Source organism: Oncorhynchus keta, chromosome 3 (assembly GCF_023373465.1).
Source record: "Oncorhynchus keta strain PuntledgeMale-10-30-2019 chromosome 3, Oket_V2, whole genome shotgun sequence".
NCBI lineage: Eukaryota > Metazoa > Chordata > Actinopteri > Salmoniformes > Salmonidae > Oncorhynchus > Oncorhynchus keta.
The window spans coordinates 6,434,279-6,451,529 of record NC_068423.1 but is presented as its reverse complement, the minus strand read 5'-3'; the positions used below and the strand labels follow the sequence as shown (position 1 = coordinate 6,451,529).

At 41.6% G+C, this 17,251-nt stretch overlaps 1 protein-coding gene across 4 annotated transcripts in view; it reads right to left on the bottom strand.

The window, feature by feature from the left end:
- Positions 1 to 17,251, bottom strand: part of kansl1a (KAT8 regulatory NSL complex subunit 1a) — a 57,514-nt gene that overhangs the window by 16,574 nt on the left and 23,689 nt on the right. The window lies entirely within an intron of this gene.

The following is a 17,251-nucleotide window of genomic DNA, read 5'->3' as shown; positions in this document are numbered from 1 at the left end:
TGGTGCGTACCGGCTTACACCATGTTTGAACTACAGTAGGCACACCGTGCGAGTCAAAACTACAATCATATGTTTGGGCCATTTCAATCAATCTTCGGCAGGTAGCCTAGTGGTTAAGAGTGTTGGGTCAGTAACCGCAAGGACACTGGTTCGATTCCCCGAGGTGAAAAATCTGTTGATGTGCCCATGAGCAAGGCACTTAAGCCTAATTGCTGCTATATGAAAAGGTTTTTATAAATATTTTCAACTAGGCATGTCAGTTAAGAATAAATTCTTATTTACAATGACGTCCTACCAGGGAACAGCAGGTTAACTGCATTGTTCAGGGGCAGATCGACGGACTTTCACCTCGTCAGCTAAGGGATTCGATCCAGCAACCTTTCGGTTACTGGCCCAGCGCTCTAACCACTAGTAGGTAACCTGCCACCCCCATAAGACGCTCTAGATAAGAGCGCCTGCTAAATGACTAAAATGTAAATGTTTGTGGCTTTTATAGGCAGGGAGCATAAATTGTACAGAGCATTCAGAAAGCATTCAAACCCCTTCACTGTTTCCACATTGTTACGGCCTTATTCTAAAGTGAATTAAATTTGTTGTTTTTCATCAAGGATCTCAGTACTCATCTTTCCCTCGATCTTGACCAGTCTCCCAGTCCCTAAAAAACATCCCCACGCATGCTGTTGCCGCCGCCACACTTTACCGTACAGATGGTGCTAGGTTTCCTCCAGACGTGACGCTTCGCATTCAGGCCAAAGAGTTCAATTTTGGTTTCATCAGACCAGAGAAACTTGTTTCTCGTGGTCTGAATCCTTTAGGTTCCTTTTGGCAAACTCCAAGCGGGATGTCATGAGCCTTTTACTGAGGAGTGGCTTCCGTCTGGCCACTCTACCATAAAGGCCTGATTGGTAGAGTGCTGGAGAGATGGCTGTCCTTCTGGAAGATTCTCCCATCTCCACAGAGGAAGTCCGGAGCTCTGTCAGTGTGACCATCAGGTTCTTGGTCACCTCCCTGAACGAGGCCCTTCTCCCCCAATTGCTCAGTTTAGCAGGGTGGCCAGCTCTAGGAAGAGTCTTTGTGGTTCCAAACAACTTCCATTTAAGAATGATGGAGGCCACTGTGTTCTTGGGGACCTTTAATGTTGCAGAAATGATTTGGTACCCTTCCCCAGATCTGTGCCTCAACACAATTCTGTCTCGGAGCTCTACGGACAATTCCTTTGGCCTCATGACTTGGTTTTTGCTTTGACATGCACAGTCAACTGTGGGACCTTATATAGACAGGTGTGTGCCTTTCCAAATCATCTACAATCAATTTAATTTACCACAGGTGGACTTATCAAGTTGTAGAAACATCTCAATGATGATCAACGGAAACATGATGCACCTGAGCTCAATTTCGAGTCGCATGGCATAAAGTCTGAGTACTTATGTAAACAAGATGTTTTTAATTTGTAATTCATTCGCAATCATTTCTAAAACCATGTTTTCGCTTTGTAGTAATGGGGTATTTGGGTGTAGATTGATAAACGAATACATTTTAGAATAAGGCTAAAGTAACAAAATCACAAAAAAAATTAAGGGGTCTGAATACTTCCCAAATGCACTATACATCCACTATCTTCTACCTGGCCTTTAAAAAGGTAGACTGTGATATGATGAAGATGCTGAAAGTACATATTGGGTCAATTTCCACAACTACTTCGGGCGTTGAAGCACAAGACTCAATTTCGCACTGTTTTTGACCACGTAAAAGTGTGAAGCAAACCCCGAGCTCATGTGACAAACTGTGACTGAAACATTTCACCCATCGCAATATCTTTTCGCTGCTCGTGGCAATGTAATTTCGGAATATTTTTTTCCTCGCACATAACAAGCTGGTAAACTATTATACTATTGGAATAGTATTTTTTTTTTTTTACGATGGCACTGGAGGGGAGGGCTGCCGTCTTAACGGCTCTTAACCAACCATGCTATTTTTTTTTTTGTTTTTTGCGTTGATCCAACATTTTTTGGGACATAACGCTGCTGCTACAGAGCTTCACGTTCCACATCACCAACAAACTAACATGGCCCAAGCGCACCAAGACAGTCGTGAAGAGGGCACAACAAAATAGATTTCCCCTCAGGAGACTGAAAAGATTTGGCATGGGTCCTCAGATCCTCAAAAGGTTCTACAGCTGCACCCTTGAGCATCCTGACGGGTGGCATCACTGCCTGGTATGGCAACTGCTCGACCAAGGCACTACAGCGGGTAGTACGAACGGCCCCAGTACATCACAGGTGCCAAGCTTCCTGCCATCCAGGACCTCTATGCCAGACGGTGTCAGAGGAAGGCCATAAAAATTGTCATAGACTCCAGCCATCCTAGTCATAGACTGTTCTCTCTGCTACCGCATGGCAAGCGGACCGGAGCGCCAAGTCTAGGTCCAAGAGGCTCCTAAATAGCTTCTACCACCAAGCCATAAGACCCCTGAACAGCTAATCAAATGGCTACCCAGACTATTTGCATTGCCCCCTCCCCCCCTCTGGGACGCTGCTGCTACTCTCTTATCTATGCATAGTCACTTTAATAACGCTACCTATATGTACATATTACCGCGATTCCGGTGACCCCACATATTGACTCTGCACCGGTACCCCCTGTATTTAGCCCTGCTATTATTCACTTTCGCTCTTTAAATAGTTATTACGTATGTAAATACACATTTCAATGTAAGGTCTACTACACCTGTATTCGGCACAAGGGACAAATACAATTTGACAGTGGTTTTGCTGCTTGTTACTCATCTTTTTGTGTGAGGAAAAGTAAATGTGGACAGTTCTTACAACTTCAAAGTACGCCTCTGCAAAAATATTTCTTCATGTTCTATCATTTTTGGGAGTGGCAGCGACATTATAGCAGCAGCCGATGCAATGGGGAACAGCAGTGGCCGCTGGTACTTTCTTTCCTAAGATCCAATAAGAAGGACTAAGCCATTGCATCCCTGATTGCGTCGGTCTTCACCTCAACTTTGAGCCGAGGGCTGTGAGAAGGACCCGATCACGGGCATTAGCGAATAAGAACTGGGATGTGTGCCAGTGAGAGGTGCTCCGGAGCGCAGAGAAAGGAAAGAGTAGTGCGAATTTGACAGGCAGAAGTGAATTATAATTATTGTAGGCCCGAGGGCACAACGGCCACTTTGGCCGCAAGGCATGGATTTTGGGGGGCTAGTGGTGTAGTGTGAACGCAGTTTACGCGTGTTACCCACCTTCTGCATAAAAATGCATTGCAAGTATAGGGAGCGTTACTGTATTCACCACAAACTCAATTTAACCTGTTGATCCTACCCTCTACTTTTTCGAACATTCTGTTAAAAAAATAAAAAAATAAAAAAAATCGCACAACATTTCAGCGCCCTGCTACTCATGCCAGGAATATAGTATATGCATATGATTAGTATGTGTGGATAGAAAACACTCAGACGTTTCTAAAACTGGTTAAATCACGGCTGTGACTATAACAGAACGTGCGTTTCATCGAAAAGCGCAGGAAAATCTGATCACTGAAAACTGGAAAATATATCAATGCGCCACTTGAATGCATTGTTGAATAGAAACCACATTACCTGGAGCCGAGGTTGCAATACCTACAGCTTCCACACGATGTCAACAGTCTTGTCATTTGGCTAGGATTTGTTTCTTGGTCAAACGGACAAGAAACGATGATCGATTTGATCGATTATTAACGTTTACTAATACCTAAAGTTGCATTACAAAAGTATTTCGAAGTGTTTTGTGAAAGTTTATCGTCGACTTTTTTAATAATACAAAAATGACGTTGCGTTATAAAACGCTGTTTTTTTCCTTGATCACACAGTCTTCATAGATTGATATCTAGGCTATATATGGACCGATTTACTCGAAAAAAAAGACCCCATAGTGATGTTTATGGGACATCTAGGAGTGCCAACAAAGAAGATGGTCAAAGGTAATGAATGTTTTATTTCTGCATTTTGTGTAGCGCCGACTATGCTAATTATTTTGTTTACGTCCCCTGCGGGTCTTTAGGGGTGTTGCATGCTATCAGATAATAGCTTCTCATGCTTTCGCCGAAAAGCATTTTAAAAATCTGACTTGTTGGCTGGATTCACAACGAGTGTAGCTTTAATTCAGTACCCTGCATGTGTATTTTAATGAACGTTTGAGTTTTAACGAGTGCTATTAGCATTTAGCGTAGCGCATTTGCATTTCCAGATGTCTAGATGGGATGCCTGCGTGTCGGGTGGAGGTAAGAGGTTAAGTATATAGTTTTACCACCACATCACTGATTATCACCATCAAATGCGGAATTATCTTTTGGATAAAGGACAAAGTGACATACTGTGGTATAGGATAATAGATCAGGAATGTGATAAATTAAATTCAGTCAATACAGGAAGTAAACTTAAATTCCAACTCCAATTGTCCTAATTGAAAAGCAGTGAGGAAAACAGGAATTTAATTTTCACTAATCTCTCTTCAGGATACCTGGTGACTTATTAAATGCAATGCAAGTTCTCTAGGTATTGCAGATAGAAATGTAAGGCATAGAGCCAAGGAGATTCCCATCTCAGGCAAAAGAGACAGAGCTAGACGCATATTATTTCCGGAACACCACGCCCTCCTGAACAAGCTCTTATCTAATCAATGAACCCGGTATCTCATTTAAATATCTGGGGCTGCGTCCCAAGTTGGCACCCTAACAGCAGCAGCATGAAGCACCATATTGCACATTCGATTGCACCAATCAGTCAGGGACTGTGGAGTGCCTCGCAGATAGGCAAGTGTTGAATTGATCTGCCGTGGGGGACCAGGCTGGTCTATACACGTGTTGTAGGATATGTCAGCTCAGGTGGTGATCCATTTCTTCCCTGTCAAATAATAAACATTTGTGGGTGAATCTCAATTGTATTTGCTTGGTTCCTCCAGTCTGATTTTCTCCTCCAATCCATTTTGAGTAGGGAGGCAAGGAGGGGCATAAGAAATCAAGAAAATACAATAGAGGTTCCCCCACTGTATTCTGTATTAGCCACTCCCACAAAGCTGTAGTAGGTCAATCTAGCTGGCAAACAAAGCAAGCCATGTGGTAGAAAGGTCACATAGAAGGAGAAGCAGGATGCAGAATACTACAGGGACAATTAATTAAATAAGCCTCATTTATTAAGACTGGTGGCCAGGCCTGGGTCACATGTAGTAGGCAAGCATTGTGGAAGGTTGCAGATTAACATGTGATGACTAGAGCTGATGTGATACATTTTTCTAACATGTCAGAGGCATGTGTCCCATAATATATTACAACAATCAACAATGTTGTGGCCTGCTGAACGCAGCCCTGGGGCATGTCCATTAGGCAGCAAACGGAAGGACTAAAAGAAACGGGGAGGGACTACATTTCAGTTGCAAAGCATTTTACAACGTTTCTGCTGTATGACTTATTGAACACGACGCCGATCGTCTCTTTCAACCAAATATCCCCACCCTGCATAGAAAGATGCTGACTTGAGGATCAGTGACCTCATATATCAGAGTGAGGGTCTAAAGGAGGAAGGACATAACTGAGCAGGGAAAATCCTCCCTCCCAATAAACAAGGAGCTCCATCTTGCCATCTCCCAACCAGCTTCACACGCCATCCTCCCCCACTTCACACCCCACCAGCAGCACTCACTACCAAGCCTGTTTTTGTCTGTCAGCACATTCCCCAATGTGGCACTTTCCGAAACACAGCACATATGTTATACACAGTAACCAGCACCACAGCATAATACTAACCTTGGCTTACAACACCAAACACCCTGCAATAGTCAGGCTAGCCAACAGCATAAGGCTTGATGTTCAGGGCCAGGCAATGTCCAGCATCACAAGCACACCTTCCTGGGGAAGAATGCAGACTTGAAATATAGATGTCAGTGCTACTAGAGCTGCAACAGTCATTCAAGGCCTTCAGTTGGGCCATCTCAATCACTGATTGGTTGTCACCTACGTGACCAAATTGACAGGCTAGAACACAGAGCAAAATCAGTTTTAATCTAAAATTGACAAAAATATGCCATATATGATTATTTGGGCATGTGCATTACAGAAGGGCTCCAGAATATGACCAATTTAGCTACATTTAGTTGACTGATGTAGCTGGCAAGGTAACGGTTGTTTAACTTAACAGGAAAAAAACTAAACTGGTGTTTTTTCCCAGTGCTGAGCTAGTAGTCTAACGTTAGCTAATGTTTCAACCCTTCGGCTAAAGTGAATTAGCTAGCTAGTAGCTAACACAGCCAGTTAAGCTCTAGCCTGTAGCTATCAGTCAGATAATAATAGCCACCTCATATTGCCATCTAACAGTCATTGTTTGAATGTAAATGTTTTGTAGCCTTTTTGTCCTGTTTCAACCGATTCATTTAGCTAGCTTTCACCAGTTGATGTACCGTTAAGAGAGCTGGCCAAAACTAAGCATAATTTTTGCCAAATTCACACTAGACCCGAATCAAACAATGAAACTAGCAGCCAAACGATTTTTTTACCTTTTTTGTGCAACGTGAGTTATTATTAATGTCAGTATAGCACTTTAATGTAATTGATGTATTAGTTTCACTAGCTAATTCCCTGCTTTTCACACTGACAAGGTATAAACAGCTCTACAGGCTTCACAGTCATGGTGCAGCATCAGTACACAACACTATGATTATTATGTCTTAGCAGGATGAGATGGTGACAGGTGTCCCAGCAGGGTCAGAGTTCCAGGGAAGACCAGTCTACGGAGCTCAGGTGAAATGCAGTGAATTCACAATATCAGTGAATGATACAAAGCTCCATCTTGAGTTGATGGGTAGACCTACAGTAGCTACAGGACAGCAGCTTAAGCCTAAAGTTAGTTTGGGATCTGAGCTTAATGGTAATTTCAATTATTGATCGATTCTATTCTTGGATAATATAAAGTATAAATGTACATCAAGTTAATTCTTTGTCATGCCTCATCTTTGGAGGATCAGAGGGTTACAGGTCTCAGCAGGGTCAGGCAGCAGGGAAGACCAGGCTGTGATGGAGCTGAGGTGAATTTTCAGACGCAACCATTTATTTTCTCTGTGCAGCAAACACTGGAGAAGCCAGACGCGTCAAAGATTGACACTATTTTACGGCAGTCTGACAAACCTCCAAACTGTTAACAAGGGTTGATAGAGGCTTTTGCCAATGACACAATGCATGTAAAACAAAAATGAGGAAGACCTGGTAGAAGCTATTGATGAATGGATAGTGATATGTTCGCATGCCAAGTTCATATAATCTCAGACATAAATTACTGCAGTTTAAGAACATCCATAGAACACACTATATGCCAGTGTAACTGAATAACATGCAGAGGAATTACATTTCAGAGTGCTGGAGGGGTAAAACACAAAAAGGATACATATATGGTCTTGAATTCAGAGTATTTTCTTATATCGGAGGATGTCTACAGATTCTCACTTCTCCCTGTTTTTGTTTGCTTGTTGATACTGGAGACTTATCAAACAAAACAGTGTAACCAAGCATCCTAGAAATGCATTGCCATTAATTGGAAGGTTGGTTATCCTCCCACAATGAATGGCAGAAATGTCAGGTTATGCATCAATAGATTTGATTTAATACAATATTAAGGTTATACTGGGAAACTTTCACGAAGTCTGGATGCCTTTTATGGAATACATTAAGACAAAAGGAGTCTATTGAAATATTCCCACGTCAGGGGAGATACACATTTAGGAAATCCCTAGCTGCTGGGCTGCTCAGTCCTAGCCTTGGGGGTCTACCGTCCTGTGGTTTGTCACTCTGGCCTTGGGAGTACACACCCAAAACAATTATGAATGTTTCACTAAGATCCTAAAGCCGAGTGGAGTGTGTTGACTTGGGGCACTTCAGGGTGGTGGATCCCTAGGCACAGGACGAGGCGACGCAACTATATTGTGTGCACGTAGAATATCTCTACAGGCCTATGACTGTGTGTTATGCAGCTGTATGTGTCTATTTTTTAATAATAAAAAAAACTTTTTAAACATTTCCCTTGGGGGAAAAAAAATTGGGGGAAAAATGTTTTGGGAGCGAGGGGGGTCGGGCATGCAGGTGGCTCGGGCTGGCTGACAGAAATTTCATAGAGAATGTCTTAATAAAGACAATAAAAAGTCAAAACTTTTTAAAGTTGTTAAGCTATTGGTTAAAGGTGCAACAATTTGTTCAACCCCCTTTTTCTCACCATATTCATGGTATCCCAATTGTTAGTAGTTATTGTCTTGTCTCATCGCTACAACTCCCGTACGGGCTCGGGAGAGACGAAGGTCGAGAGCCATGCGTCCTCCGAAACACAACCCAACCACAGCTTCTTAACATCTTTGGGACTGGGGGGCAGTATTGAGTAGCTTGGATGATAAGATGCCCAGAGTAAACTGCCTGCTACTCAGGCCCAAAAGCTAGAATATGCATATAGTTAGTAGTATTGGCTAGCGAAACATTGATAGTGTTAACTTCCTGGTGACAGGGGGCAGTATTGAGCATGTTGGGTGAATAAGGTGCCCAGAGTAAACTGCCTGCTACTCTGTCCCAGATGCTAATATATGCATATTATTAGTAGTATTGGATAGAAAACACAGAAGTTTCTAAAAGTGTTTGAATGATGTCTGAGTATAACAGAACTCATATGGCAGGCAAAAACCTGAGAAAAATCCAACCAGGAAGTGGGAAATCTGAGGCTTGTAGTTTATTTTTTATTTTTTTAATTTAACCTCTTGGAGATAGGGCTGAATACTGCCCCCTTTGGAGGAAGTGCGTGCCCATAGTAAACTGAAAATATTTTTTCCCAAAATTGCTAATATATGCATATAATAATTATTATTGAATAGAAAACACTAAAGTTTCTAAAACCGTTTAAATTATGTCTGTATGTAAAGCAGAACTCTCAGGGCAGCCATTCTCCCAAACTCTCTTGGCAACAGAAAAGTTGGGCCAACTTTGACGTCATCGCCCCCACCCTTCCCAAGCAGCTAGCGATCTGGGAACAGTTTGTATGTGTTCAGCGCGATGTCTGCTTTCAAATGGCGCGTTCATTGTGAGAATCTCGCGCGCCCTCGTCCTTTGGCGGGCAAAAACGTTCGGGTCACTCGAAAATACATGCACTCTATTGTGCGAGGCCGATTTGAGGCACTTTCTTCTCCAAGAAACACCAATTGAAGTCGGTTTTTCTGTTCGCGCTGATCATTGCTTTACATGTTAAAAACATCATAAAGCTCGATTCTGCACATAGTTTGACCAGTTTAGTCGACATATAATATGTAATTTTGAAGTTTTGATGCGCAAGAGTGCGGGACCAGAAGTCATTTTGGGTGCATTTCAGCTGAAGCTGTTAGCATATGCTAATACAGAGACACACAACTTGAAACCAAACGATGTATTGGGTAAGTATGACTTCTATGTCTTCTGATCGAAGAACATCAAAGGTAAGGGAATATTTATGTGGTTATTTTGGGTTTCTGTGGACTCCAAACGTAGAGGAGACATACTGCTAATATCTGAGCGCCGTCTCATTGTATAGCCCAGTGAACGAATTCTGTAACATTAAAAATAAATGTAATACAGCGGTTGCATTAAGAAGAAGTGTAACTATATGTAGAACATGTATATTTAGTCATGTTTATTGCTTGTTATCTGACGTTATCTGTCGGAGCTATCATCATTTCTCCGGACATTGAGTGAGTAGCATTTTTTGAAATGTCGTCATTGTAAACAGAGATTTATGGATATAAATGGCATATTATTGAAAAAAAAATGTACTGTGTAACATGTCATATTACTGTAATCTGATGAAGATTTTCAAAATGTTAGTGAATTATTTATTTTTTAATCCTACTTTTAAATTTTTATATTTTCTGGGACAAAATGGCTGCCTCTTGTCTTTTGTTTCGGTGGTGATCTAATACAAATATGTGCTATGTTTTCGCCGTAAAACATTTTAGAAATCTGACTTGCTGGGTAGATGAACAAGGGGTTTATCTTTCATTTGAACTATTGGACTTGGTAATGTGTGGAGCGCGGTCACGAGAGAGTTAGCTCTCGTTCCATTGCTTTTCTACAGACAATGGAATTCTCCGGTTGGAACCTTATTGATGATTTATGTTAAAAACATCCTAAAGATTGATCCTATACTTAGTTTGACAAGTTTCTACGGGCTGTAACGGAACTTTGACAAACGGGACCTGAACGCGCTTTTGGATTTGTTTACCAAACGCCCCCAAAAAATAATTTATTTGGACATAAATCGAGCAAACCAAAACATTTATTGTAGAAATGCAATTCCTGGGAGAGCATTCTGATGAAGATCAAAGGTAAGTGAATATTTATAATGATATTTATGACTAATGTTGACTACCCAATATGGAGGATATCTTTTTGGCTGCTTTGTTGTCTGAAAGCTGCACTCAGATTATTGCATGGTTTGCTTTTTCCATAAAGTTTTTTGAAATATGACACAGCGGTTGCATTAAGGGTAAAGGGAAAACTGTATAAAGTTGAGTGAAGTTCAATCTTGTGCTTCTCGGCGCAGTCTCATTTCTTCTGCGCAGCAGTCCGAGGGGAGATGTACTCAAGCAGCTTAGAAGGAACATTGCTTCCAAGTAATAGAATACAAAAGTCAGTTCGGATATTCGAATAACCGTACCCATCCCCACGGCTAACTAGCAGCATATTATATTTAGCAGCCGATTATATTTAGCGTTTTGATTTCTCATTTCCTTAGATGATGAATTTGCCCCAAATGAATAAGTGTAACATTTCTACACAAAAAAACATTAGCCATTGAACAAAATACATGTTAAATTTGAGCCCTATTTTGAGAGTAATGTACACGTAGCAGCAATAGCTTAATTGTCAACCCAAAATTAATCACAATCAGTGGTTTAAATTGGATAGAGGAAGCAACTTATTTCTTATAGCTCTGTGAATGACTTAAAACACTATTGTTTTCCTATTGTGTGACGCAGCAACAATTTTGGTGTGAACAAGTTATCAGCTGGTGCAAAAAAAATAATAAACTTCTGGAGCAGAGTAGGGTTTGGGCAATATTTCGATAATCATCGTCAATAGACCATGCTGACAGCCATCGCTGATGGTGGCAAAATCGTGATGCTGACGATGGTTTAGTGCAGGGGTGTCAAAGTCAAATGGACGGAGGGCCAAATAAAAAATTTAGCTACAAGCCGAGGGCCGGACTGTTCGAATGTTCATTGAAAAATGTTTAAATGACGCATATAGTCTAGTGAACCTAATTGAACCTACTGAAAACCTAACAAATATATTCCAATATGATCAGATAAATAAAGCAATATTTTCTTATGGCTCTGTCAGTAATCTTTAATTTTCAACAGACACAAAAGACAAATTTCCTTTATATAAAAATCCCCATAACATGAACATTAAATGAAAGAAACCGGTATTCAAGGCACCATCAGTAGCCTATATTTTCTATTTTAGCAAAAGTGGGCTAAATTTACTTCAAAGAAAAAAACAATAATAGCAATTTTCTATCATCCACTCAACTGAAATATTTTTAAAATATAATTGGATTGAAATACAATAAAATAAAGTGCAAAAATCTATTAATCAAAAACAACACTTTGTTTAAGGAGAAGTAACATGCAGTGAAAACAAATATTAAACTTTAACTTTTAAACTTGAACTGAGTAAAAACTCTAAATATGTGATTGCACAGTAATGTTCACTTGGTTGAGGGTGATACTTGGTGGTGTCCCATCTTTTCCACAAGTTCATCAATGTTCGGGGTAAGGCTCTGAGCTGAGGAAATCCTCAGAATTGAGTGGAGGTGTTCAGCAGTAAGTCGACTTCTGTGTGATGTTTTGTTCAAGTTCATCAAAGAAAACAGTTGTTCACACAGGTATGTGCTGCCAAACATAGACAACGTTTGAGCAGCCTGGATGCGCAGCTGGGGCATTGTGTCGGGGATGAAACGGGCGAACTCCGCAGCACCCACTGCCGCATATTTTGCCCTCAGTGCATCATTGCATTGGAGATCAATCAACTCCATTTGGAGGTTTGGTGGTGAGCTTTCCACGTCAACAGCAAATGGGTTACCGAGCAGTTCCAACCTGCTTTTTTGTGCTTCAAAGTCAGCAAATCGGCGTCGAAAGTCAGCGGCAAGCATACCTATTTTATCAGCCAACTGTGCGCTCGGGAACGCACTGGTAGAGAGCTTCTCTTTCATGGTCTGGCAGCTGGGAAAGTGGCTCAAATTTTCTTTCCGCATCTGCGTCTCCCACAGAGTCAGTTTGGTTTTAAATGCCTTCACTGTACTGTACATATCAGAGATGACACGATCCCGACCCTGCAGCTGCAAGTTCATTGCATTCAGATGACTCGTAATGTCACACAGAAAAGCCATTTCACACAGAAACATTTCAGTTGTGTTGTGTCTTTCCCTTTGCTGTCCAAGAACAGACAAATCTCCTCACGAAGCTCGAAACATCTTTGAAGCACCTTTCCCTGGCTTAGCCATCGCACCTCTGTGTGATAAGGCAAATCACCATGCTCCGTTTCTAACTCCGTCAGAAATGCCTTGAACTGGCGGTGATTCAAACCTTTGGCTCTGATAAAGTTAACTGTGCGCGTGATGATGCTCATTACATGCTCCATTTTCAAGGCTTTACCGCACAACGCTTCCTGGTGTATGATACAATGATAAGCTGTCAGCTCACCTGTCGCGTTTTCCTCTTGCATCTTTTCCCGTATCTTCGCCACCAGTCCGCTCCTGTGTCCACACATCGCAGGTGCTCCGTCGGTTGTCAAACCCACGAGTTTTCCCAAGGCAGCTCCATCTCATTTACACATCTTGACACCTCTTCATACAAATCATGCCCCGTAGTTGTGCCATGCATAGGACGTAAAGCCAAAAACTCCTCTGTCACGCTTAGGCTGGAGTCCACTCCGCGGATGAAAATTGACAACTGGGCAATGTCAGAAATGTCGGTGCTCTCATCCACAGCCAAGGAATATGCAATGAAATCTTTTCCCTTTTTCAGCTGCTCTTTTAGATTGATGGACAACTGGTCTACTCTCTCGGCAATGGTGTTTCTGCTCAGACTCACATTTAAAAAGAGTTGCCTTTTTTCTGGGCAAACTTCGTCACAAACTTTAATCATGCAGTTTTTGATGAAATCCCCTCCGTAAATGGCCGGGCTGATTTAGCGATCTCTTCTGCCAAAATAAAACTGGCCTTGACAGCAGCCTGGCCTTGTGATTTGGCTTTTTTGAACAGAGCCTGTCGAGATTTGAGGCCTCGTTTTAATTCCTCTGCCTTTTGTAGCCTTTGTTCCATGTCCATATTCTTGTTTTTGTCCGCGTGTTTCGTTTCATAATGTCGTCTCAGATTATACTCTTTCAGTACCGCCACACTTTCTCCAACAGAAGACACACAGGTTTTCCAGCTACCTCCGTGAACAAATACTCCGACTCCCACCTTGTTTGAAACCCCGGTTCTCAGTGTCCACCTTCCGTTTTGCCATTTTTGATGGGTATCTGAAAGTTAATTTTACTGTGATGCTGACAACTGCTGTGCCAATAAATATTGAAATGAAGCAGCCTACTGCTCGGTGCGTCACCGTTGCATTGTGGGAAATGTAGTATTGGTGCGTGTAAAAGATCTGCCGGCTTGCTGCGGTCTGCGGGCCGGTTCTAATAATAAATCAAGATCATCCCAGGGGCCGTAAAAAAAACCTTCTCGCCGGATGTGGCCCGCGGGCCTTGACTCTGACATATGTGGTTTAGTGTATTTGAACTTGACTGGCACCGCACAGGAATGAACAGAGTTGGGCAGTGCTCAGCAGGGCAGCACATGAGTGACATTGAGTAATTCACCTATTCCTATAGCCCATTTCAATATGATAAAGAAAGCAACAGTCAAAGAAGCTCCATGTGTGCCAAGTGAAGTAACAGCTCACCTTTATTTAACCAGGTAGGCCAGTTGAGAACAAGTTCTCATTTACAACTGCGACCTGGCCAAGATAAAGCAAAGCAGTGCGACAAAAACAACATCGTTACACATGGGATAAACAAAGGTACAGTCAATAACACAAAACTGTATACCGTGTGTGCAAATGAAGTAAGGAGGTAAGGCAATACATAGGCCATAGTGGCGAAGTAACTACAATCTAGCAAATTAACACGAGTGATAGATGTGTAGATGAGGATGTGTACGTAGAAATACTGGTGTGCAAAAGAGCAGAAAAACAAGAACAAATATGGAGATTTGGTAGGTAGTTGGTTGGTGGGATGGGCTGTGTAATCTGCTCTGACAGCTGATGCTTAAAGTTAGTGGAGGGAGAAATATATGTCTCCAGCTTCAGTGATTTTTGCAATTCGTTCCAGTCATTGGCAGCAGAGCACTGGAAGGTAAGGCGGCCAAAGTAGGTGTTGGCTTTGGGATGACCTGTGAAATATAATTGCTGGAGCGTGTGCTAGGGGTGGGTGTTGCTATGGTAACCAATGAGGTGAGATAAGGCAGAGCTTACCTAGCAGAGACCTATAGATGACCTGGAGCCAGTGGTATTGGCGACAAATATGTCTTGAGGGCCAGCCAACGAGAGTATACAGGTCACAGTGGTGGGTAGTATATGGGGCTTTGGTGACAAAACAGCTGGGTACTGTGATAGCAAATGAGATGTAGTCTAAGTAGTCTAACTATTTTGTAAATGACATCGCTGAAGTCAAGGATTAGTAGCATAGTCAGTTTTACGAGGGTATGTTTGGCAGCATGAGTGAAGGAGGCTTTGTTGCGAAATAGGAAGCCGATTCTAGATTTAATTTAGGATTGGAAATGCTTAATATGAGTCTGGTAGGAGAGTTCACAGTCTAGCCAGACACCTAGGTATTTATAGTTGTCCACATAAGTCAGAACCGTCCAGAGTAGTGATGCTAGTCGGGTGGGCGGGTGCAGGCAGCGTCGGCTGAAGAGTATGCATTTTGTTTTACTAGCATTTAAGAGCAGTTGGAGGCCACGGAAGTAGTGTTGTATGGCATTGAAGCTCATTTGGAGGTTTGTTAACTTCTTGGTGACAGGGGGGCAGTATTGAGTAGCTTGGATGAATAAGGTGCCCAGAGTAAACTGCCTGCCACTCTGTCCAAGATGCTAATATATGCATATTATTAGTAGTGTTGGATAGAAAACACTTTAGTTTCTAAAACTGTTTGAATTATGTCTGTGAGTATAACGTAACTCATATGGCAGGCGAAAACCTGAGACAAATCCAACCAGGAAGTGGGAAATCTGAGGTTTGTAGTTTCATTTAAGTGATTGCCTATCCAATATGCTGTGTCTTGGGGCCAGATTGCACTTCCCAAGGCTTCCAGTAGATGTCAACAGTCTTTAGAAAGTTGTTTGAAGCTTCTATTGTGGAACGGGGTCAAATAAGAGCCGTTTCAACAAGTGGACTAAGCTGTGGCCAATCAGTTTACTGCACGGGTAAACGCGGGCGTGCCGTTCCTTCTTTTTCCCCTGTAATGAATACGCTATTGTCCGGTTGGAATATTATTGAAGATTTATTATAAAAAGACCCTAAGGATTGATTGTAAAAATTGTTTGATATGTTTCTACAAACTGTAATGGAAATCTTGACTTTTCGTCTGGATTTTGCGCTCGCGCATTGTGCCTTTGGGATAGTGAACTAAACGCGAACAAAACGGAGTTACTTGAACATAATTATGGACGTAATCGAACAAAACTAACATCTCTAGTGGAAGTGGGAGTCCTGGGAGTCAATTCCGACGAAGATCAGTAAAGGTAAGTGAAGATTTATAATGCTATTTATGACTTTTGTTGACTCCACAACGTGGCGGGTAACTGTATGGCTTGCTTTTGTGGCTGATAGCTGTTCTCAGATTACTGAATATTGTGCTTTTGCACGTAAAGCTTTTTTGAAATCTGACACAGCGGTTGCATTAAGAACAAGTTTCTTTAATTCTATGTAAAACATGTATCTTTCATCAAAGTTTATGATGAGTATTTCTGTTATTTGATGTGGCTCTCTGCAATTTCTCCAGATGTTTTGAAGGCATTTCTGAAGATGGCGCCAATGTAAACGAGGTTTTTGGATATAAATATTAACTTGATCGAACAAAACATACATGTAACATTGAGTCCTGGGAGTGTCATCTGATGAAGCTCGTCAAAGGTTAGTGATTCATTTTATCTATATATCTGCTTTTTGTGACACCTCTTTGGTAGGAAATGGCTGAATGCTTTCTGTGACTAGTTGCTGACCTAACATAATGTTCCACTTTCGCAGAAAAGCCATTTTTGAAATCGGACACTGTGGTTGGATTAAAGAGAAGTGTATCTTTAAAATGGTGTAAAATAATTGTATGGTTGAGGAATTTGAATGAGATTTCTGTTGTTTTGAATTTGGCGCCCTGCACTTTCACTGGCTGTTGGAGTGGTGGGATGCTAGCGTCCGAACGATCCCAGAGAGGTTAAAGAAGGTCCAGAATATCCCAGAGTGTCTAAAGAAGGTCCAGGCGTACACAGAACGGTGTCTGCGTAGAGGTGGATCAAAGAATCACCCGCAGCAAGAGCGACATCATTGATATATGCAATACAAGATGGGATTAAAGTTATGGAATTAATAGTAAGCAAAGCATGTAGCCTCAATTGACTAGGTAGCTAGCAGACTACTTTAGCTTAGCCTCTTTGGTCTGCAATCCCGTTAACGGGATAATGTGACAACAGCTAGTGGAAGTGCAGGGCGCCAAATTCAAAGCAGAAACAGAAATTAAAATTCCTCAAACATACATGTATCGTATACCCTTTTGAAGGTAGTCTTGTTGTTAATCCCACCAGTGTCCGATTTCAAATATGCTTTTCAGCGAAAGCACCACAAATTGTTAGGTCACCACCAAACCACAATAAAAACAGCCATTTTACCAGCCAAAGAGAGTCACAAAAAGCACAAATTGATTTTACTCTATCACTAACCTTTGATGATCTTCATTAGATGACACTCATAGGACTTCAAGTTACACAATACATGTGTTTTGTTTGATAAAGTTCATATTTATATAAAAAAAATCTGTTTACATTGGCGCGTTACATTCACTAGTTCCAAAAACTATTTTTTTGCATAGCCACATCGATTCAACAGAAATACTCATCATAAATGTAGATGATAATACAAGTTACACATGGAATTATAGATATACCTCTCCTTAATGC